This window comes from Mus caroli, unplaced genomic scaffold (genome assembly GCF_978045245.1).
Source record: "Mus caroli unplaced genomic scaffold, Mus_caroli_1 scaffold_9, whole genome shotgun sequence".
In the NCBI taxonomy this organism is placed as follows: domain Eukaryota; kingdom Metazoa; phylum Chordata; class Mammalia; order Rodentia; family Muridae; genus Mus; species Mus caroli.
In genome coordinates, this window is record NW_028227264.1 from 99,193,388 (window position 1) to 99,217,064 (window position 23,677).

The following is a 23,677-nucleotide window of genomic DNA, read 5'->3' on the forward strand; positions in this document are numbered from 1 at the left end:
GCTCCCTAACCCCCCCACTCCCGCTTCCTGGCCCTGGTGTTCCCCTGTATTGGGGCATATAATCTTTGCAAGACCAAGAGCTTCTCCTCCCAATGATGGCTGATTAGGCCATCTTCTGCTGCATATGCAGTTAGAGACACGAGCTCCAGGGGGTACTGGTTAGTTCATATTGTTGTTCCACCTATAGGGTTGCAGATCCCTTTAGCTCCTTGGGTACTTTCTCTAGCTCCTCCACTGGGGGCCCTGTGTTCCATCAATAGATGACTGTGAGCATCCACTTCTGTATTTGTCAGGCACTGGCATAGCCTCACAAGAGACAGCTATATCAGGGTCATGTTAGCAAAATCTTGCTGACATATGCAATAGTGTCTGGGTTTGGTGGTTGTTTATGGTATGGATCCCGGATGGGGCAGTTTCTACATAGTCTTCCCATCCATCTCAGCTTCAAACTTTGTCTCTGTAACTCCTTCCATGGGTGTTTTGTTCCCTATTCTAAGGAGGGAGTGATTTGGTTTTTAAACATTCTTTTTTTGTGTTACATATCTCTGTAATGTGATGCAATAGACTGTGTTAATAAGGTATGCGGTTACTAATAACTAGTAGAAAAAATGAAGAAAGCATAGCTGAGGTTATATATATTATATATTTATATACATATTCACATACACACACACATAGATTATATTTTTTGTGTGTGAAATGAAGTGGATGTCATGACTGGTGGTTTGGATGAAAATGCCCCCATAGGCTCTACTGTCACAATTAGGAGGTATGGCTTTTGTTGGAGTAGGTGTGGCCTTGTTGTGGAGAAAGTGTGTGCCTTAGTCAGAGTTTGTATTCCTGCAGAAAACATCACGACCAAGAAGCAAGTTGGGGAGGTTGTACTAGTTAGGGTTCTCTAGAGTCACAGAACTTATGGATAGTCTCTATATAATAAAGGAATTTATTGATGACTTACAGTCTGCAGTCCAATTCCCAACAATGGTTCAGTAGTAACTGTGAATGGAAGTCCAAGGATCTAGCAGTTACTCAGTCCCACACGGCAAGCAGGTGAGGGAGCAAGAGCAAGACTCCCTTCTTCCAATGTCCTTATATTGTCTCCAGCAGAAGGTGTAGCCCAGATTAAAGGTGTGTTCCACCACACCTTTAATCCCAGATGACCTTGAACTCGGAGACTATGCCTCAAGATCTCCATACCAAGATCCAGATCAGAAACTTCTATCTCCAAGCCTCCAGATAAGGGTCACTGGTGAGCCTTCCAATTCTGGATTGTAGTTCATTCCAAATATAGTCAAGTTGACAACCAGGAATAGCCACTACAGGAGGAAAGGGTTTATTCAGTTTATACTTCCACACTGCTGTTCATCACCAAAGAAAGTCAGGACAGGAACTCACATAGGGCAGGAACTTGGAGGCAGAAGCAGAGGCCATGGAGGGATGTTTCTTACTGGCTTGCTGCCCCTGGTTTGCTCAGCTTGCTTTCTTATAGAATCCAGGACCATCAGCCCAGGGATAGCACGACCCACTGTGGACCCTCTCACCCTTGATTACTAATTGAGAAAATGCCTTACAGCAGAATCTCATGGAGGCATTTCCTCAAGGGAGGCTCCTTTTGCTGTGATAACTCCAGCTTTCTCAGGTTGACACACAAAACTAGCCAATACAGTATGTCACTAGCTTTAGTTCTCAGGTGCTCAAGGCAGGCCCCGTGTCACTCTCTGTTCATGCTGACTTTGAATACAGATGTAGAACTCTCACCTACTTCCTCAGCACTGAGTCTGCCTGCATGCTGCCATGATGACAATGGACTAAACTTCTGAACAGTAAGCCAGCTCCAAAGACATGTTTTCCTTTATAAGAGTTGCTGTGGTCATAGTGTCTCTTCACAGAAATAGAAACCCTAATACAATGATCATACGGATACCTTGCAACTTAATGGAACTCCAGGGATAGGCATGCAAATCAACAGATTTTTAAATTTTAATTCACCCTTTCATAAATTATAGTCATGCTAAAACTTAGCAGAGATATCAGATATGTTAAGATGAAGTATTAATATTAGGTCACAACAAACATATGGGAGGATTCTTTACTCACAAAATGAAGAAAAACATTTCCTGGAATACATTTTACACTAAAAAAAACAAAAACAAAAACATATAACATTGAAGCCATCAAAGAATAGAACTTTAGAAGATCAGTATCCCATAAGGTAAAGAATATTTTCCCCTCAAATTCCTTTTTATGAATGTCAAAGATATACCAGTAAACAGAGGCTCACAGAAACCACATTAACTGGCCCTTCTCTTTCTAAACATGACTATCGCTTACTAAAGACGGTGGTGTTGAGCTGAGCCATGACAGCTCCTTTGAGAGATTATAAGCACCATTGTAGTTTTAAAGGAGCACAGATGGGTTTGCCTAGCATTTTGGGGGGCTCTGTGTTCAATTTGGAGGCACTCTGTTCTTGTGAATCTTGGCTGGGTAGATCCACATGAACATTTGAACACGATTGCGATTCCTTAGCAAGGGTCCCTAAAGTTAATTGCCTTTTCTTATGTCTCTAATAAACAGAACTGACCTTTGTGCCAGTTTCTGTTTGGGACTCAAGAAAGCAAAGGAAGGCCTACAAATCTGTTGTATTCACAGGAGAGAAGGGAATGCCGTGTTTTCCTTGGAATCCCTTCTCACATTGGATGTACTAGTTTAATTGAGCCAAGACTCAGTGATTTTTGGCAAGTTAAAAATATATATCCAATTTGTCTGTGAGGAAGAGCTGAGGGTAGCCCTGAAATTAGCAGTGATACCCAGGCATGGTGAATGTAAGCATGTGCATGTCAGGGCCTATATTTTAATGCCATATTCCCATTATTCTTGAGAGACAAGAAATGTCATCAAATAAATAGTGCAGAGTATCTCTGAGTGTTATTTTACAAATGAGAAAACTGAGAATCAAGAACATTATCTAACCTGCTGTTAAATCATCGGGTCTTTAGATTAAATCAAGTTTCTTTTCATCTAAACCTATGCTCTTCTCTCTTTTAAATCGCTCACATGCCTAGGGTGACAGTGCAAACCGGAGAGGGTCCCAGAGTACATTTTAAAGCTCAAGTGCTTGCCCGGCTGCACTTGCCATATAGCTAGCTGACTCAACTTCTCCAAAACAGGATTTTTTGTGTATCTAAAATGAAGGCCATGGGATCTGCCTTATTGTTCTATTTCTGTGAAGAGAGACTGTAACCAAGGCAAGTTTTAAAATTGGCATTTAATAAGGGGCAGGGGCTTGGTTACAGGTTTAGGGATTTAATCCATGCTTAGCATGGCAGGAAGCACAGTGCCAGGCAGGCACGGTGTAGAAGCAATAGCTAAGAGCTTATATCTCAAACTCCAGGGGGGAGGCAGAGAGAGTGAGACTGGTCCTGGCATGGGCGTTGAAACCCAGAAGTCCACTCCCAATGACACACCTCTTCCAGCAAGGCTATACCTCCTAATAGTTTGTAAACAGTCCACCAGCCAGAATCCAAACATTCAGACAGATGAGCCTATGGGAGCCAGTCTCAGTCAAACCACTAGTGCACCTGAATCTACTCTTTCTGTCAAGGGGGTTAGCACGAGGGTGAGGGCCATATGTAATAATTGTTCTAGTGATAGGTTTGGGGCTTTGTAAACATTGGAGGAGTCAGAAGACAAGATTTGACCTTTGCCAGCCACTTTTCAGCTTTATAAGCACAGACGAGGCCCTTCACCATCTAGCCTCAGTTTCCCCATCTATTAAGTGGGGATATTTACACAGAGAATTTTATAAACAAAACAAGTCAAGTGCTACATAAAAATTCAAAAGCCATTTGTACAAAGAATTTGCAAGGTGTTTTTCTCTGTGCAGATGGTGTAGAAGAGAACAAAGCAGGTGTTGGTTATTATTGTCAAGTTGACATGTTCTATAATCTAGGAGATAAGCAACCTGACACATCTGAAATAGATTATCTATAGTAGTTTATTCTCTGTCAGAGTCTGTCTAGTTTAGGTTAATAGAGATAGGAAGAACTGCCCACTATTGGCGGCACCATTCCCTAAGCTGGAGGCCTAGCCTATGTGAACAGGAGAAATCATAGCACATCTTTAATTCCAGAACTGGGGAGGCAGAAGCAGGCAGAGCTAAGAGTGAGAGGCCAGAGTGATCTGCAGAGTGAGTTCCAGGACAATCATGGTTACTATAAATTAGTTGCTTTTCAGATCCAACATGGGCAATCAGCCAGGCTCTTTCTTTTGGAACCCATAGAGAAAAGGTTATTACTTTACTGTGTCCCACTTAGGAGCCACCCACTTCTTGACTTGTGGAGCCTCTCCTCATCTTCCAAGTTAGCACTGTTGCATCTGTCTGGTTGCTCAAAGTCTCCCTGTTCACCCAGAAGGACTTTCCAATTTTCAAGATCCATGTGACTCCTGGATAACTCATGGTGCCATTTTTGTGTCCAAGTTGGTGAAGTCCCTCTTGGTATATAAGAGAACACATCCACGGGTCTTGGAATCAAAGGGGAAGATCTTGGGGTATCATTATTGTGCCAGTCACAGTGAAGAGCATAGTGTGCTAGTCACAGAGATCCTGAAATGATGATTTCCCCCCCTAAATTTCTGTGCAATTGATTTCTGATTAAAGCTTGATCCAACACTAAATTGCTATCACATTTGACCTGCCACAGAAATCGCTCGCTTGTCTGATACTATCAGCCTGCTAATCTATAGTTTAGTCATTTACTGCTCTTAGCTGCTGCAGGGAAAGGATCCTCACAAGAGCTGGCAAAAGCAGCAATTGCAGTAAGAAAGAAGAGCAGTTTGAGAAAACGTGAACTGGGGATTGCTAAAAAGAGGAGGTGGGAGTGGGGAGCTCACGGCTCAGTGTTGTAGACTATTTTAGTGAAGTGCTTCGGGTGGATTCATCGATTACGCAATTGCCTGGGGCATTGGCAGGAGCATTCATGTAAGTTGGCATGATTTTCCCTATGTGCAGCGGTACTTCTTTTTGGTCTCTTCTCCCACGAAATACTCTAATTCAGTGGTTCTCAACCTATGGATTGTAACCCTTTAGAGGGTTACAGATCAGATATCATCCATATCAGGTACTTAAACATTACTGTAACTTGTAAGAGTAGCAAAATTACAGTTATGAAGGAGCAATGAAATAATTTTATGGCTGGGATCACCCCAACATGAGGAATTAATTGGATGAAAGGGTCACAAGCATTAGGAAGGTTGAGAATGACTGGATTAGGGCCTAATCCTACAAGATGGCTGCCAAGGGTGTCCATGCTTTCGTTGCCCTTCTTTGCCCCACATTCTTGTTGTCTGTACCTTTTGATCCCACTCTACTAGATGTATCTGCTAGGATGCAAGTCACTTTTCCCTCAGTGCAGCAAAATGTCTTAGTCCCATGAATGAAACTATTGGCTATATAAATGAAAGCTGGCAGTCATCAGCTTTGCTTACCTTGCCAATGAGGAAGCTGATGCTCATCCAAGTTTAAGGACTTGGTCAGAACCACCCAGTTAGTAAACAACAGAGGCCCAATTTGAGGAAGATTCACCGGGCTTCATCGCTCCATTTTGCAGATGCAAGATCTGAAGTCATCTAATCAGAGAAGTGTCAGGCTAATGTAGTTGGTCTGGACAGACCAAGTGAGATTTTAGATGGAAGTCTGCATTTGAATATGAACAATGAATGCATACACACACACACACACACACACACACTTTTAAAGTAAATATACAGGGAAGCTTTAAAAAAATCTTTAAAAAGTAGGGGTCTTGGTTTCCAGAACTAAGATGAACATGAAGGGTTAGCTGATCTCAAGTATGGTTTCTCTTTTATGTGTATATATATATATATATATATATATATATATATATATATATATCTTCAGTTCTCCTTAGCCAAATTTCATATTTAAAGAGTAATCACATTGAGGGATAGCTATTGTAGTACTGTTTCTAATTAAGATGTTGGAGTTGTCAGTTGTCTTGTCTGGGAATTGTTTCTAACACTTTGTGAGAATTGGCACCAAAGTTAAAATGAGCACATAATTTAATTTAGTGCTCACTTGGGTCTTTTCCCAGTACCAATTACAGGGAATTTTACTTTCTTTTAGCTAGATAGTAGATTGTATTATTTATAGCCAAAGTCTCTGTCTGTTCTTCTCTTCTCAGATTTGGGGGAGAGAAGAGTATCAGAGGGGAATGTGGCTTGGTTCAGCCTAGGTGGTATATTTTTTGTAGATGCAAGATTGGCCTAGTTTATGGCCTCATAGGAATGAAAGGACCACTTCCAACTAGAGGTTGGATATTAGCCTGTGTATCTGTAACTATGAATGCTTTCACATTCAGTCTTGGAAGTAGGGTGGGGCTTATAGACCAGAGAACAGTTTTCCAGTGATCTCCAAAAACAGTACAACTTTTGGAAGCAAGTGACATGATGCACACAAAGGAGTTGAGGACACAAGGGGCTAAAGAACATCTGGAGTGTTGGAAATTCCTGGTGGCAATCATGTGAATCAAGAGGAAACAGAGAAGATTATTTTCTATTAATGTCTCATTTAATGGGAATGATGGGTTATCTCCAAGCAGGACCAAGGCTGGCCAATCTCCAACCAATTGTGTCACTTAGACAAATTGCTAAATATTCTGGGAAATGGAACTCTCAGAGAACAAAGATTACCGAATGGGTAATAGTACCTTTCATGTGCCATATTTCACAAGAGGCAAAGGGAATTCACAAGATTAGTTTTGGACACAGTGGTTGCTCTAAGATGTGGATGATAATCTAGAGCCTTCAACTCTACTGAGAGTCTCCTTGGTACTGGAAGGTACTCTGCATATTACCAAAGAAGTGTAAGCACCACCTGAGCTACAAGCCCTCTGATCTACAATTGTCACCTGCCTGCAAGATATGCTGGTGCAATGGTGCAATGGTGGCACAGAAGTGGGAGTAACCAACCACTATATGATCTTGATTTAAGGTCCTCTCCAAGACTATTTAAAGAGACCCTGTCTCAAAGTACCTAAAGTACCTAACTAAAAAGTAAAAATTTTTGTGTGTGTGTATTAATTACAGGTGATATTGAGTATGATCAAGTTCCTGCTAAGTTAGGTGAATGTTAAATTTGCCAAGACGCAGAATCTTGCCCTGTAGACATTCCCTCACAGGTTCAGTTACCTCTGCTCAGGGGCCAGGAGACCTTGTAAGTACCTTGTACTGTTATGTGGCAGGGTTGTATAAGAAATGACTATGAACCACACTACAAGAAATGCTGGCCTCTGTGCTTCTCATACAGTGTGGCCAGGAGGTCTCCTTGTCAACTCCAAGCCTCATCCCGCAGCAGCTTAAAAATGAAGCTGCTTACTGTCTTCTTCTCTTCGTCACTGGGTCACTCAAGATTTTTTTTTTAATCAGCCCTGGAAGAAAGCATCTTAGAAAAAGAGTTAAACTGTTTTTGCCTTGAAGCTGATAGACTATTTTAACTGTCAATAGTCGACTAAAATATTTTATTAATTCTTTGAGAAGGTCATGCAATGTATTCTGATTAAATTCTTTCCCTACAGCTCTTTCTAGATCCATCTCACCCTCTGACCTACCCAATTTTGTATTCCATCTCTCAAAAGTCCAAGTCTATTCTGTGTTACCTGAATAGGAAGTGGTCCGCCTTGCAGGGGTTACACCCTTAAAGAATCTGTGTCTTCCCCTAGCAGCACCTAGGGAATCTCAATAAGCCGTTAGCTAGGATTGGATTTTGTGCCCGCTTTTCCCTCTCTGTGATGGTTACTTTAATTCCAAAACCAGCATAACATCAGCATTTAGAACTCCAAGCTCCATAATATTTTGGGGTCTCCATTGAATCCTTGTAATCTTGCATAGAGCATTCCATATTTTCTTTCCAGAAACATGGCCAAGAGCAAAGAGAAATATATGTGTCCTTGAGGGGAGGCAGGACTTGAGTTTGTAGGGTCCCACAATGCAACGAAAGAGAGTGTGCGTAGGTGAAACTTTTCTTTGATATTTAACGTTTTAACTTAATATTTTGTATCAGCTTTTCACTTAGCTCTGCAATATTTCAAGATTTAAGAATGTCAAGATATTTTAAAGTTTTTTTTTTCCCCCTATCCCTCCGGTGTCTGAGTATAATTCCAAGTCCAGGAAAACATCTCATACTTCTCCTGTGGTGTCACATTGTCGCTTGAATTCAATGTTCCAGCTTAAAATGTTAGAAAAGGTGCAGAGACTCAAGTTCAAAACCACACCTTTCCAGTCTGGGGAGATGACTAAAGATAAAGTACTTAGTACATGCATGAGGACATGAATCTGCAAGTCACAGAAACAGCCAGGTTTTGTTTAATCTGAGAACCCCAGGCTAGCGAGAGTCCTTTGTCATCACTGTCAACAGCAACAGTTTACAATAACAATAAAAAATGAGAAATAGAGAAAAATAACATATATGTGTAACACACGTACATGCACACACCCTTGTCTTTAAGAAATACTCAATAATTAATATCTAGATACTGACATCAGTTTAAATTCTGTCAGACACATAGATGCTATTATACAATTTTCTATACTTCTTTAGGAGTTAGACGTGTTTCATATCTACCAAGTAAAAATTATGTTGATGCTAAACTAATACCTGTGCCACCCAAGTCCTTTGTCTGGATCCAATTTCATCTGCTCACGAGTTTCCAGGGAAGCTTGTGCCGGTCGCTGACCTCAAGCTGAACTCCATTCTTCTGCGTGGGACTTTGGAACTCTTCCATTTGCCCCAGTCTCATCTTTTTTAGGGTTTTGTGAGACTCAATTAACATTTCATCTCCTTCAGAAACCATATCAGATGTCCTTATGCCTCCTTAGTCTCCCTATCCCGTTCCTCTCCTTTAGTAATTTAAAATGTGGGATATTTTATATTTGAAGTTCTAAAATTAAAAACAAGTCAGTTGAGGTTAAATATTATTTTCTGAAGCCAAATGTGCTGCATTCATTGAGGTTTTTTTTCCTGCTTAAAATAGAAACAGCTCCCTAAAGCTCCTTGCTATGATCTCCATATTTGAGAAATGATGATTAGATTAACCGCACTATATTGCCCACCCCAGTCAGTAATAAGGGTTTGAAAAAAATTCTAGAATAGATGCCTTTTTCTAGTCTTACAACTTCATTTCACATATCTCCTGAGAGCCACTCAGGAGCAGTCTCAGCCCATCTCACTTATATACATTTCAGAAATCAGCACAGAAATGCTCACTGTTCTGTTTGCCCACAGGAAGAAGTGTCCATTAGCACTGAGCCGTAAGAGTCTTCTAATTATCTCTATGAGTTCCGCTACAGCAAAACTATTCAATGATTTGTTAAAGCATGGTACCCAGAGGCTTAAAATAACTTCTAGTCCAATGACTGCTAATATTTTATATTTTAGAATTTGGTGTATTTAATTATAGACTATGTGTATGTATACATGCATACATGATGTGCATTCAGACATATATATATGTCAAGATTTGTAACCACACGAACAATATTAACCATGTATCAAACAGAAAAAAAAAATGGGGTAAAATCCTTTTGAATAACTTGTTCTCTTTCAACAGTTTCATAATCACATTAGACGGATCCACAATGACTTATCATTTTGATGTGAACTTGTAACCTTTACAGGAAACCCAGATCGCTTCAGAATTCTTTAATTGGAATGAAGTGTTATCTGCTTACCTTTTCCCCTGCTGATAACAACCTTTGCTCGTTTGCTCGCACTTTCCAGTGTCCACAGCACCCAAATGTGAACTTGCTGTCTTCAGAGGATTGCAAACAATCTTAATATCTCAGTAGTGAGTATTCAGAAAATAAACCAATATCCTGGAATCATAATTAGACAAGGTAGAGAAACAAAATATTCCTGGGTAAAGCTGAGTGGGATAGCACATGGCTTTGACCCTAGCATTCAGGGAGCTGAGGCAGACAGATCCTGAGGTCAGCCATGGCTACACAGTGTGACTCTAACTTAAAATAATATTAGTAAGTAATATCAATAATAATTCTTAGAAACAGAGATGAAAAATGCCTTGTTGTTTTCTCAGTACAGGATAAAACAGGAAGCACATTTCTCTTGGCAGTAACATCCCCAAGACATGAATGAACATTATCTATCTATCTATCTATCTATCTATCTATCTATCTATCTATCTATCTATCTATCTTAGTTCTAAGCCCTGTAACTTCCTAATATCAGTGAATGCATTAAACAGGGTAAAATCTTTTTGAATAGCTTGTTCTCTTTCAAAAAAATTCATAATCACTTTAGACGAATCCCCAATGACTTGTCATTTTGATGTGAACTTGTAACCTTTATAGGAAAACCAGAACTCTTTAGAATTCTTTAATTGAAATGCAATGTACTACTGAAAGGTACTTGACCAAAATATGTACATTTTTAAAAAAAAATAATGATTTCAGTCCTTGGTTCAGTATGTCTAAGGCAGGCTGGAAACAAGGATTTTATAAATTTTCCAAGTGGTTGTGATAAATAACCGGGTTTGAGAGCCACTGCCGTGGGGGATTTAGTAGAATCCAATTACTTGCGGGCAGTGTGGAGGTGAGAGGCAAGGCTGGGTTTGATCTCTTGCGTGAAACCAGATTTCCCAGAAAAGCTCTCCTTGGAAGATATTTTAGAAATGTATTTCATACAGTCATTTCTCTGGAGTGTTTTGATGGTCATGCTCAAGGCCTGGCAAAGATGGGATGAACTTTGCAGGTCACTGAAAACGATTCAATTTTGTAAATATGCAGCATCTAGGTCTGTAATGCTTCAGTCGTCTTCGGGGGAAAATTTTCCTCTAGAGAAGAAGTGCATCCTCTGCACACCCATTAAACTAAGCAATCGTGACAGCTTCACACCCAAGCGCCTTCTGTTCTGGATAGAGAATGAGACACTGAGCTTCTTGTGGGCTCTTAAAGACACTGCAGGTTTTACTATGGGTTTCGTTTCTCAAAGGTGAGTAAGTAAGTAAGTAAGTAAATAAATATCTCTCTATTTTAAAAACAAAACTAATTATATTTCTTTCACTTCGAAGGTAAAGTTTGAAAAGATTTCTCATTCTAATGTGAGCTTATGTTTTTCTTTCTTTCTTCATATTGATTTTTTAAAAAAAAATTAAAAAAATTTTTAAAAAATTAAAAAAATTACTTTAACCATGCATTTGATAGTACGCCAAGAATTATGTCTCATATTTTCCAACCTTCATAACTCCTTAAGCTAGGAGTTCTTGTTACAGAGGGGAAATAGATATTTTTTGTCCGTTTCCTACTCTTCTTGGCTTTTGAGGTTGGTTCTTACCTATGCTAGTGGCCCCCGAGGTCTCCCAAACATTCTGTTTACCGATTGGTTCTCAAGGCTACCATGTGATCATAGCTGGCCAATCATAACAGCCCATGCTTCTTGGCACAGTGATTGGTCCAGGAGTGTGACACACCCTAAAAAAAAATCAATGAGGTACAAAGAGATTCTACTCCAATCTCCTCACTTTCATAAACCAGAAGAATGAGACTCTGGGCCAATTGGAAGCAGACTTTCTTCCATCTTGTGATGAAATTGTTCACACACAGTATTTGAAGATAGGCAGAGAAGAAGGATGGAGTCTCATTTGTGACTACATTGGTATGCCTAATTATTCTAGTAATACAAAGCTTGCAGCTTTTTCTGTTTGAACTATCTTGAATAGAATCTTCAGAAAGAACGATAGTAAATAATATCTCCAAATGCGGACTAACCGAATTCTTTTCTTCATGTTCCAAAATGAGTTAAATGAGGCTTGGAAAGGTTAACTTGACTTAGTAAATCAACCTGACTTGAAGTCACATTGTAAAACTACATTCTCTCTTCTTCATGCCATTATCTTCTCTGTCAGCCTCTTATGAAGAGGTCTGTAGCTGGGGAATGATGTTTAAAAAAAAAAAAAAAAAAACAAGAAAAAGAAAAAAAGAAAAAAGGAAAAAAAAATTAGGTCAAACTGGCTTCCTGAGAGTCCTGGAACACCAAATACGCCCGAGTTAGCTGAACTGCTTTTAACCCAAATTCACAGGATGCTTGCACAAATTTCAAGGGCATAAGATGCCAAACAAGGAAAAGGAAGAGGAAGAGGAGGAGGAAGGAAGGCAGGAAGGAAGTTCTAAATAAACTAGAATTGTAACTATACATTATACAAGAATGGGCAGATTTGCTCAACGGTCCTTCAGCACTTCAGTTAAGGGCAATAGAAAATAATAAATAGAGTCTACCATTATGGCACGTCTACTGAAATGTCCTCTGCAGGGTAGGGGGAGACAGGTTGCTGCAGTTTGAAATATCACCTGCATAAAAATAGAGCACCAATCTGAAGGTCTGGAACCTGTGAATGAAATGTTTTCTAGCCTAAGAAAAAGAGGTTCCCTCTTCCATCCAGAGGGAGATGGAAGTTGTACCCCCCCTGCTTTATTTTCTCCTATTCTGTGTTAGTCCTGTCCCCTTTAACAGTGTGCTTCCCACCAACAATGAAGCTGAAACACATGATGTTTAAAATTGGAATATGTACAGAAGCAATTCCAAAATAGAACTGGATATGCACGAAGAGCAAACAGCTTGATATGCCTCAGTAAACTTAGAATTAGTTTTTTTATTTTATTTTTGTCATTTACCAAATATGTTAAAAACTAGTAAGATCCAGACATGATGGTACAAACCTATAATCTCATCTCTAGGGGGTACAGAATTATGAGAAATTGCTAGCCTGGGCTACACAGTTCAACCTAAAAAAAACCAATTAAATTGTGAAAATCAAACTAACATCCCTAGGAGCTATGTACACAGTGAGAAAACCTGGTCACGTGCCCCTGACATTAAGGAGTATGACTTACTGGAATCGGTGGCAACAAGATGTTTTTCCTAGGACAGTCATCAGTACTGATAAATCTCTTGGGTTTGATGAGCTCTTTTGCCTTATGTTTCTGTTTTGTTTTTGTTGTATTTTTTTCTTTTGAGACAAGTCTTACTCTGTAATTCAAAGATAGTCTAGAACTTTCTACATATCCTAGGGTGGCCTCTAACTCACAGTAATTCTCTGTCTTAGTCTTCCAAGTTCTGCGATGCCTTGTGTAACATCCTGCCCTGTGTGTGTGTAGTGTGTATGGTTATTGATTAGGGAGGCATATGTATGTGTTTGTGCATGTGTGTGTACAGTTATATGTGTGTCTGTGCATGCATGTTGAAGTCAGAGGCAACTTTGAGTATTGTCTTCAGGAGCTATCCACTCTTCTCTGTGAGATAGCATCTCTCACTGAAACCAGAGCTGGCTGATTAGCCTAGACTTGTAGGTTGGAGAAGTCCAGGATCTACCTATCTCTGCCTCCCCAAGAATTTCAAGTGTATAATATGTATATGTATGTATGTATGTATATGTATATATATATATATATATATATATATATATATATATGTGTGTGTGTGTGTGTGTGTGTGTGTGTGTGTGTGTGTTTAATGTGGGTACTGGGGGTCTGAACCAAGTCCTTATACTTGACTTATTAGCACATCACTGTTTGAGACACCTCTCTAGCCCTGCTTTACTTTTGTTGTTTTGTTTTTCCTTCCTTCCTTCCTTCCTTCCTTCCTTCCTTCCTTCCTTCCTTCCTTCCTTCCTTCCTCCCTCCCTCCCTCCCTCCCTCCCTCCCTCCCTCCTTCCTCCTTCCTTCTTTCCTCCCTTCTTCCTGCCTTCCTTTCTTTTTTCCTTTTCTTGTTTTCCTTTCCTGTGTGTGAACGTGTGCATGTGTGCGTGTCTCTGTGTGTGAGTGTGCACGCATGTGTGTGTGTGTGTGTGTGTGTATTATGTCATCTGTACTACTATGTACGTCCTCCTTTCCCTAACTTAATTATTTCAGCCTACTCGATGCTGAGAAAATGTGCCCATGTGCTTTCTAACAGCTGTAGCTAACTAATTTTGAGGCTTTTATTTTCCCTTGTGGGGTTATTTTACAATTTCTTGATGTGTTTCAATAACTAGAAATTTGAAGGTGTTTTCTTTTCAGTGTTTATTTGTGAGGGTGATAGTTTGATAAACATCTTTATTTATTTCTCTTAGTATACCTATCTAAGAACATTGTTAGGTTCTCAGTTATAGCATTGGTTGAGTTTGATATGTAAAATAATTAATTTGCATTTATGGCTTTTGGCCAAGGTATTCTGGGTAAGTACTCCACTACTAAATTATACCATCAGCTCAAGAATATGTAACCTGATATGGAAACAACGAGCTTTTCCAAAGTGACAAACCATTTCATATCCTCACCAGCGGTATCTGGTGCATCTGTGGATTTCCATATTTATTTGGATTTACCGTTATCCAATGTCTCATTGTCTGTACACTTACTCATTATGAAACATAATTTATTTATTATTTTAATTTTGTTTCTTTAATAAAGTTGAACACATTGTATCTATTTTTAAAAATTAAAAAATATTATTTATCTGTGCCCATGCTTTTCATACATGTTCATCTGTCCACCACTTGTGTGCCTGATGCCCAAGGAGGTCAGAAGAAGGTGTTGCAATGTGTGAATCCAGAGGTTTTTTTTCTAATCCACGAAACACACTTGTTTATGGCTGTTGCGTAGAAATTTCTGGTTTCTTTGGAAACTCGGTTGTGCCATGTGATGCTTTTCTGGAACCTGTCTTATGAGAGGATATTTTGCTGAAGCAGACACACGAGAGGATGTTTTGGGGAGAACAGCCACATAGTGTTTTCTGGAAGCTCCCTGGGAAAAGGGCATGCAATGTTTTGCTAGAGTGGACACGTGAGAGGACAGATGATGTTTGGAAAGAGTGTAAGTATAACCTAACAGACAGTGGATGGCACCGCGGCATTGGTTCGCCTTGACACCCTTTGCTGGTGATCTGACAGTGGTCATGGCTGATGCTGGTCTTCATTGACTGATGACATTCTGGCATTGTTTCGGCTTGCCGTCTTCACCCATCACTGTTTGTCGTGACTCTGTAGAGAGAAATGCACCAAAGAACTTCTTGTGGTATCCCAGCGGCTTCTTGCTGCTCCTGTGGACTCAGGCCCATTACTGGAGCCTTGTGGTTTCTTCTGGATAGAACCCAGAGCCTTGTGGTTTCTTCTGGATAGAACTGCCATTGCTAATTCATGAGTGGTGTTTGTGGATTGAGCTACCACTGCTGATTCACGTTACTGAACTGCTGACAATGACAATGAAGATTGAAATTGGCCCCCCAAAACTATTTCTAAACTGACCCATACCCCCAATTGTCCTATTAACCTTTCCTTTCCACTATCTTTGGTGGGTGGTGGGCTAGAATGGAAGTAAAAGTGTTTAAGAACCCCTATGTACTGGCTAGTTTTGTGTCAACTTGACACAGCTGGAGTTATCACAGAGAAAGGAGCTTCAGTTGAGGAAATGCCTCCATGAGATCCAACTGTAAGGCATTTTCTCAATTAGTGATCAAGGGGGAAAGGCCCCTTGTGGGTAGTGCCATCTCTGGGCTGGTAGTCTTGGGTTCTATAAGAGAGCAGGCTGAGCAAGCCAGGGGAGGCAAGCCAATAAAGAACATCCCTCCATGGCCTCTGCATCAGCTCCTGCTTCCTGACCTGCTTGAGTTCCAGTCCTGACTTCTTTGGTGATGAACAGCAGCATGGAAGTGTAAGCCAAATAAACCCTTTCCTCCCCAACTTGCTTCTTGGTCATGATGTTTGTGCAGGAACAGAAACCCTGACTAAGACACCCTATTAAAGTAGGTTTTGAAAAATCTAAGCCTATAGATGCCCATTTCCCTTTGGAGTTGTCTTTCCTTATTGAACTGGAAGTGTTTTTGAAACACATCCTGGCGTCTGTTTCCTTATTGATCTTGCAACACAGGTGCCTTTGGTTTGTAGCATTTTCTCTTTGTTTCCTTCCCAAAGCATTTAAGGATCTTGTAAGCTTTAATATAATTGACTCAGTATTTCCACTGTGATTGGTACTCATTATTCTTCTTAAGGAAAGCCTCATGGAATAACATCTTTAATGTTCTAGAAACTTTATTTCCTCAATCTCCACCTTATCTGAAATTACTTGATATATTGATATGGGAGAGAGAATGATCTTTTCTCATATGATTAACTGACTTTCCCTCTGGTTTGTGCTTTGGTCTTTCATATGCATGGCCTCACACTGTTTCTCTTCTGTTCTGTTAGCTAAAAAGATATGATCCTTTATAGGCATCTCCTATCTACTTTGTACTTTATAGCTAAAGACTCTAAAGTGGTTGGGCATTTACTATTACTATTTTAATTTGAGAACACTTTGGCTTTACTTGTTCCTTTGAACTCTTGTTGATAGTCATTTCAATAGTAAGTTCTCAAATTCTTCCAAATGCATGCTCGGGATTCGGGTTTTCAGGAGGGCCAGTGCCAGAGCTTGCATGCAGCTTTCAAACCCGAGTTCTAGCTTGCAATCAGTCCTTTCCCCTGAGTCAGACATCAGTCCTTTCTAGAGTCCTGTGTACTACCCTAGCTGTACAGATGCCTGCTCTTCTGTCTCCATGAAGAGCTTCCATCAACAATGCACCAATGAGGTGCCTTGAGAGCTGTTTGGCTATTTGCATGTTATGTGCATGATATTGTAAATATTCCAGTCTTACCCACCTGCCTTCCTAGTGGTGAACCGTCATCCTGCTGCTGGGAGCTATAAGTCACACTACCTTCTTTTCATGTCTGTACTTTGTGAGGAGCTGTGGCCATGCACTCAGGAAGGAACTCTCTGGACAGAAGGTTATGAGAACACCTCATCTGCTTAAATGTCACTAGGTCCTCTTGTTATGCCCTCGTTCTGTGGGAAACCCAGAAGAACTCAAGAATTGCGAGGTCCACTGCAATTTGCAAAAGAGTCCTTTTATTTAGAGTCTTGACTCGGATTGCAAGTCCCCTACAACATAGGTCTGGTGTACGACCCCTGGCTCCGGTGCTTTAACACTTGAAGAGTTAGAAAGTCTTTGAAAGCTTAGGGTGAAGGAGAGGGGAAGCCGGTTAGGTTAGTCTAACTCAGACATGATACCATTTGGTAGGGCAGAACTGCAAGGCTGGGAGGGGGACTAAAGAGTATCTTTTGTGGGGCTATCAGGAACTAGTTTTATGGCTGGCCATAAATGTCTGTGACCTCTGATTACCTCTTTTCTATGATTTAAGTGTGGGGACCCTAATCTCCTTTTTTTCAAGGATAGGCACCAGTTGCACCTGGCTATCTAGGAGAGTGCTGGCCCTGGTACCACCGAAGCTGAGGAGTTTTTATTTGTCTTACTCAGGCTGGCACTCGCGACTCCTTGAGTCCTCTTGGAGTGGTTAAGGAGATGGAATGAACCCCCACATTTACTGCAAGGGGGTAGGGGGAGCAAGGCTTCCAAGGGGCAATGTAGAGGCAAATGGCAGAAGCAAGCCTTCTTCTCAGGGAAAGATCTTAGGGGGAAGGGGGACTTCTGCAGGAGAGTGCAGGAGCAAGCCATCTGTGTACCTCAGTCTCTCAGGCTGCTGTGCTAGTAAAACATTCTACAAGCTTCTCACTGCCTGGTGGTTTTTTTCTATGTCCCTATTTGCCAACACATATGTAACATCTTAGAAGTTTGGGCTTTCGTGTATTTCCCTTTGTATAATTCCTAAACGTTTTCCAATGTGTATTCTTCCTTATATGATTATGATCATGGACAACTTTGTTCTCCAGAACGGATTACCCCCAGTACACATGTGCCAATACAGGCAAGCAGTTACACGTGCATACACGGATGCACATACATATACCACTGTCCTGTTTTCCTTATACATGCAAAGTATGCAGAAAGCTCTTTCCCCCGACAGACCTCTATTCACCTACCTTCTTTTTCTGCATCTCCACTCAAACCTAGTGAGAGCTTGTTCCTCTCTTTTCCCCCAAATTCTACTGAACCCTGGTAACATGGGAAAGCATGGTCTGGTTTAATGGATATGAATATATGTTTGCGGTAGAAAAGTGAGGTTTTTTTTTTTTTTTTTTAAATCAGATGATGAAGCTGCAAAATATAACTAACCTTAGGCAACGTGAACGAGCAGAAGAGTGGTACCCAAACTGACTTAGCTGAGTCCATTGTCTATGAATCCAGCCTATTCATGGCAGATGACGGAACGCCATCTGCTGGGTGCCTTGTTATTACTGGTCTCCAGACGTGTCTCTACTCTGCCACCTGGTGGCCTACCCTGCTGCTGCAGCACACACTTGCTCAGAATGAAATTCAGGATTTAAACTGACATTCACTACTAACGAACCCCTGCAGTTCCCTTGAGATTTATAGTAAATGGATTTCTTTCATCTACCCCGGGGTTTATGAGGATAGGAGAATAATGTTTGAAGGTGTAACAAAATCATCTCTAAATCTTACTGATGCAGTTCATACAGTATTAGTGTTGATTCATTGTTAAGGATTCACTGTCGTCTGTTGTTCAAGAACACTAACAAATCATTGATTCTGAGAAATGTGTTTAAAACTTAAAGGTAAATAATAAGTTAAAATGTATGCTTTCCTCCTCTCTATGAGGCTCTGTATGCCTCTCTGGGAACTTTTCGAGGTCTTCATATTTTAATGTTGTATCCAGTTTGTCACACAGGCCCAGTGGCATTAGAATAATCCCTCTGTGTCCCAGGGTATTGGTTCCAGGGCCAGTCTACCATTGTGTCATTCTTTTTATATAAAATGGCATAGTATTTGCATGTAACCCATGTAGCCCTCCATCATGCTTAAAATCACCCTCAAATAATTTATAATACTTAATATGTACAAATGCTATATAAATAGTTGTCCTAATGCAATAAAGAAAAAGTCTTAGCTGGGCAGTGGTGGCGCACGCCTTTAATCCCAGCACTTGGGAGGCAGGCAGATTTCTGAGTTCAAGGCCAGCCTGGTCTACAGAGTGAGTTCTAGGATGGCCAGGGCTACACAGAGAAACCCCGTCTCAAAACAAAACAAAACAAAACAAAACAAAACAAAACAAAACAAAAAAACAAAAAGAAAAAAGAGAAAGTCTCTCTGTGTGTGTTCAGTACAGAAGCAATAGTATTTGAATACAATAATATTTGAATAAATACAATCATATTCGAAGGTTGGCTGTGGCGATGCATGCCTGCAGTCCCAGCGATCAGGAGGCAGAAGCAGAGGATTAATTAAAACTTGAGACTACTCTGGGCTCTCTAGAGAGTTCCAGAACAATTAGTCCTAGAAAGAGTCAAAAACAAAAAAACAAAACGAACAGAGAACAGAAGCATAATCCTCGTTTGGCTGGGTCTATCCATGTGGACATCAGAAATATGCAAGGTTACCCATATTCCATAAATATTTGTTGAGTGAGTAAAATAATTAACTTCTACCTATATGAACTGTGATTTAGTGTCAAGGAGACCAGATAAAGACTCCGTTTCTGACATCAGACAAGAGTGTAATGGACTTCAAGCTTATACATGAAAATGTGAACGAATAACACAGGAGATGAAGCATTTCAGAGAATGTAAGCTGAAATGGAAGGACATTTGCTAGTTAAGATCATAAATCACTGGCCTTTTATCTTTCTAAATTTTAAAAGATGTTTTTACACATTTACATGTAAAATACACAGGAACACATATGCAAAAAATACAGACCTAAATATATTAAAAAGTAATTATGGGTTTAACAAATATAAATGGTGTAGTTTTGATGGAATTCCTTGAGTTCAAGTTTTCTTTGTACGTAATGTGTGTGGGAGGTCATTTTGTGACATAGTCAGAAATCTATAGAACTCTGCTTAACACCCTGTCTTGGTTAAGGTTTCATGGCTGTGAAGAAGACACCGTGACCAAGACAACTCTTATAAAGGAAACCATTTAATTGAATTAGTCCATTATCATCATGGCTGGGAGTATGGCAGCATGCAGGCAGATCTGGTGCTAGAGGAGCTGAGATTTCTACACCTTGATCTGAAGGCAGTAGAAGGAAATTGTGTGTCATTCTGGGCAAGGCCTGAGGATATATAAGACCTCATATCCTGCCTCCACAGTGACACACTTCCTCCAACAATGCAACACCTCCTAACAGTGCCGCTCCTCGTAGGCCTATGGAGCCAATTACATTCAAGCTACAATAAACCCACAAAGCTGTCCACAGTATACATGTCTCACAGAGCTAAGATCATTTCATCTTTTGTTCTTATAATCCTGCCTATCTACTCTTGGTTTTCTCTTCTTTTCTTCTTTTTTCTCTTCCTCCTCCACCACCACCTCCTCCTCCTCTTCCTTCTCCTCCTCTTCCTTCTCCTCCTCTTCCTTCTCCTCCTCTTCCTTCTCCTCCTTCTCTTCTTCTTCTTCCTCCTCCTCCTCTTCTTCTCCCTCCTCCTCTTCTTCCTCCCCCTCTTCCTCTTCCTCTTCCTCTTCCTCCTCCTCCTCCTCCTCCTCCTCCTCCTTCGAGGTAGGATTTCTGTGTAGCCCAGGCCTGTCCTAGAACTCCCTCTGTAGACCAGGCTAACCTTGAACTTACAGAGATCCTCTTGCTTCCACCTCCCGTGTGCTGGGATTAAAGGCATTCGCCACCACAGCCCGGTACAATCCTTGACTGTTGTCCTCAGTGCACACGTTTCTCTCGGTTATCATCCAAGAAATGGGTCAAAAGTATGTATGTATTTAAAATTTTGGTGACATAAACCTATGTTAATTATGGATTGATATATGAAATGACAGAAGTCTTTCCCACTGGTATGGTTAGTGAAACTGATAGATATTTGTGAAGTATTTGATATAATCCCACTTGATGAGACAGAGTCATTTTTCTCCATTTTAATACTTGTTTGAGCATCTTGTTGACACTGGCTGGGCTCCCCTCCCTCTTGTCCCCCCTCCTGTCCCTACCTCATCTCATCCCCTCATCCCTCTCCCCCATTTCCCATCCCCCTAAGAATTCTAAGCCATGCCTGACTCCTAGGAGGGGCTCCTCGGTAAACTCAACAGGAGGCTGTACAGTGGTAATGATACACATGGTGTGTCTGCTTTACAGCACTGCATTAAAAAAGGTTTTTATGTGGGTAGAAATGTTCACCCCTTTTAGTAAAAGTATTAAAGATGTACTAAGCAGAATAAAACTAGCTAAGGCTTCATGGCTCAGAAATAATTAGCATTATCTTTTCGGTTTATACCTTGCCGGCAATAGATTACTTTAAACAATGTTGGGGCTTTGCTACAGCAGTAGTATGCAATCTGTTCTACCCCACACTTAAAAACATATACATTTTCTGTCATATCAATATGACATCTCTTCAAAGTTTGGCTGACACAACACATAAACATTTACAACTTTCCATTGACTCCGAAAATTTACAAGGACCTTGTGCGTTCGATTTGATTGTGATTACGAATGAATCCAAGGCAGAGAAGCTGAAGGTTATGTTTGTATTTTCTCAGTTACTGAGTAAACTGAGTAAGAGATATTCTTTTACTAAGCACCCGCTGCACTCTAAATGATTTGTAACGTATGTGATAAATACGTAATTCTCATCACAACTACTTTCCTAGGCAAGTCCAGTACCACTGACACCAACTTGCACAGATTCCAGGAGACTGGAGAGCTGGCAGAAGACGCAGAGCCTGCAAATGACGAGGTCTCATTTAGAATGCTTAATGCCTGTAATTGATGTCCCCTGCTCCCCGGTTTACATCTTTTCTTCTTTGTTCAGAGCGCCCAATTTTTCTTCTTTTTAAAAGTGCTACTTAAAAGTGTTCGTGTTTTTGCCCCCCAGTCAAAATAATGTCACGTGTGAATTCGGCTCCAAGAGCTACTGAGTTTTTATTCACTTTAAAATTGTATTGAGAGTAATTTCCATGGGGAATTAAATAGCATTCTTCAATTGTTCTCGCTGCTTACAACAGTCCAGTGACCCGTGTCTGTGTTTATTCTTTTTTTATTAACAGAAACTTTCAGGGAGAGAATAGCCTGGGTTGTCTTTGACCACTAAGGCTAGAGCGCCATCTGTCGGCGATAGAGCGCTAAGGCATTTATTGTGTGACCATCTCAACCACTCCCAATCACCATCCTGCCTGAGAGGAAAATTCCCCATTCTAGCAAGCTTAGACCAATCCGGAGCTGACAGTAGGAACGAATGAGAATCCTTTAGATCTGACTTTAAATTTTAGTTTGAGAGGAAACTTTTAATAGAATATATTTTATACATGGAAACTGTATTTTTATCATATGCTTCCCCCTCTCACACCCCAGGCACCCCCCTACCCCCCCACCCCCCAGCACATTCCGACCCCTTCAAGGCCTCTCCAATTTGTTTTGTAACCCTCGTACTGACTGCTGGGATGCTGAGTGATCTCAGAGGCAATATCTTATAGAAGTCTTGTGTGAGTAACCAGGTGTCACGTCCAGAAGAGAGCACGTCACAGCATCCGCGTCATCCTATGATTCTTAAATTCCCCTTCTGCATAGGCAACGTTCTCTAAACCTTGGAAAAAAAGATGACATAGTCATCCCTTTTAGGGGCAAACATTCAATAATCTTTTATCTCAGAACCTTGGCCAGCTATGAGTTTCCATATTAGCTATGAACCACTGCACTATTTGGATATTCGGAGCACCGCTAGCCCATGTGTATATACATAAACACCTGGGAGGCAGTTTGATGATGGGTCCCTGTAGCAAGAGTAGAGTAGTTCTCCCCTAGGGCCTATGGCCTCCTGAAGGTTTTGGCCAGGTTTGCAGTACTAGGCAGGAGTTCTCTCCTGCATAGCAGGCTTCAAATCCAATCAGAAAGCAGATGTTCTCATAACCTTTGCGCCACTTCCTGGACCAGTGGGCAAGTCGAGCTTGGCTGGATCGTACTGTAGCATGCACTGTCCTCTACTGAGTAATATACCACTGGTCACTTTTCTCTCCAACCAGGCGACATAGCATCTTCTGGCACTATGCAATCTAGCCACGAGAGAGGAGGTTTTCACGTTAATTCCAGTTTTATTTCTCTACGTCTTTACAACCGAAGTGTGCTGCATCTCATGCAATAGGGCCTTGCCATTTCCTTCGGGTGGGCAGCCAAGGGCGAAGAGCTGGCAGAAGACGCAGACTGCAAATGACGTCTTGTGTTGCTTTGTGGGCCTCTGGAACCCCCTTAACCAATAACTCAAAGGGAGGTACCCAATGCCTGACACTGGTTTTTATTTAATAATTCCTGTCTCCCGGGGGAAGCATTGTCTACCCATGTACCGGGGTTCAAGCTGCTTCTAAATATTATGTGTATCTTAGTTAGCTTGCAAAGTAGTTGGTTTCCAAATGAGTTTTTAACACATCTTCTTTGGTTGACTGGTGCCTGTTGTTGTAAATGATTAATAATTGACTCTACTAGTTCTCTCTCTCTTTTAAAAAAAATATTTATTTTATATATGTGAGTACACTGTTGCTGTCTTCAGACACATCAGAAGAGGGCATCGGATCCCATTACAGATGGTTGTGAGCCATCATGTGGTTGCTGGGAATTGAACTCAGGACCTCTGGAAGAGCAGTCAGTGCTCTTAACCTCTGAGCTGTCTCTCCAGCCTGACTCTATTAGTTCTTAATATGACCAGTTCATATAACCCCTCCCCCA